Below are 1,853 nucleotides of genomic sequence, written 5' to 3'. Positions count from 1 at the left end.
GTATATGAGAGAGGGGGGTGTGAGTTGGGAGCAGGGCAGTGAAATGGCGGGGAACAGGGCGACTTGGAGGCGATTTATTTGTGGCCACCCCAAACGGGATTGAGGCGTCTGGCAATAGATAGATAGATAGAAAACTTTGTGAAATTCATAATCATCTGTGTACCAGCCAGAACATTAAACATAACCACGACATTTCTGCCTCCCTCCAGTGTCCCGTGATCGCCTAGTGGAATAAATGGGATTATGTGAAAGCTCTCTGAAACTCTAAAAGCTATAGTTTTGTGCGAGTTTAGGCTGAGTGGCTGGATTATACCAGTATATCCCGCGGGCAGCGGATATTGTAGCTGTGTTACATGCAAGAATTTGGTTCTGTGTGTGTGTGTGTGTGTGTGTGTGTGTGTGTGTGTGTGTGTGTGTGTGTGTGTGTGTGTGTACATAGATAGATAGTTAGATAGACAGATAGATAGATATTCAGCCATTATAAGTCCACTGCTGAACAATGGCCTCCCCTAACGTTCTCCACGAATTCCTTGACTGGACCAGTCTTTGCTACTTTATCCCTACAAATTTCTCTGTCTCATCTCTCCACTTCCTGTCGGGCCTTTTTCCGCTACGCTTACAATCTCCTGATGTCCAATCAGTCAGCCTCTTGCTCCATCGGTTATCCCTTATTCTTGCTGCATGGCCTGCCCACCTCCATTTCTGTTCCTTTAAAACTTCTATAATATCTTTGACCCTAGTCTGCTCTTTCACCCAAGTTGATCTTTTGCTGTATCTTAAAGATATTCCCAACACTGACCTTTCCATTGCTCTCTCAGAACGGATTAATTCATTTTCCATCGATTTTTTCAGTTTCCAGGTCTCACAACCATACGTCATAGCTGGAATTATACAGTCGTTATACCCTTTACGTTTCATACAAACTGGCAAGCTTCTTTTCAGAATGCCTCTATGTTTACCGAAAGTTTTCCATACAATTATAATGCATCTTTTTATTTCGCTATCATGATCTTACGTTAATTTTATTGTTTGCCCCAGGTAACTGTACTCCTCGACTTCAAGAATTTTTTCACTTATTCTGATGACGCTCTTTGGTGTTTGTGGATTAAACATTAGTTTAGCTCCGGTTCATCTTTAGCCCTACTTTGAGACTTTCTCTGTTGAGGTCATTTAACATTTCTTGCAGTGTCTCTGCTGTTTCTGAGATTAAGACAATGTCATCTGCAAATCTTAAATGGTTTAGCTTTTCTCAGTCTATGTTCACTCCTTTGTTTTCCCAGTCTAGCTTTCTGAAAATAGTTTTTAGGCATGCTGTAAATAACTTTGGTGAAATTGTATCTCCGTGACGCACGCGCTTCTCAATCTAAATTTTTTCCAAGTCCTTATATAATTTAACTGTAGCAGTTCCCTCTTTATATGTTTTCGAGCAGTTTTACAATGTTCTCATTCACTCCTTGTTCTCGCAATGAATTTTTAATTGCTATGTGCTCCACTGAATCGAAAGCCTTCCCATAATCACCAAAACCTAAGCACAGTGGTTTATTATTTTCTGTAGTTTTCTCAATTAGCTGATTCATTGTGTGTAGATGATCAGTATTCGAAAACCAGCTTCGGAATCCTGCCTGTTCACGAGGTTGGTTTTCCTCCAAATTTGTTGTTATTCTGTTCGTAAGGACTTTAGTGATGAGTTTGTAAATGACTGATAATAAGCTAATGGGTCTATAGTTACTAAGATCTTTTGAGTCACTTTTTTTAAATAAAAATAATTATTGTATTACACCATGTTTTTGGAGTTTTCTTCTTTTTTATACATTGAGGAAACAAGTGAGGAAGCCTGTTTTGTACTTCTACTC

The sequence above is a fragment of the Coenobita brevimanus genome, chromosome 95 (genome assembly GCF_032717465.1).
Source record: "Coenobita brevimanus isolate Jiangsu-jjx chromosome 95, ASM3271746v2, whole genome shotgun sequence".
Taxonomy (NCBI): domain Eukaryota; kingdom Metazoa; phylum Arthropoda; class Malacostraca; order Decapoda; family Coenobitidae; genus Coenobita; species Coenobita brevimanus.
This window is presented reverse-complemented; position numbering follows the sequence as displayed.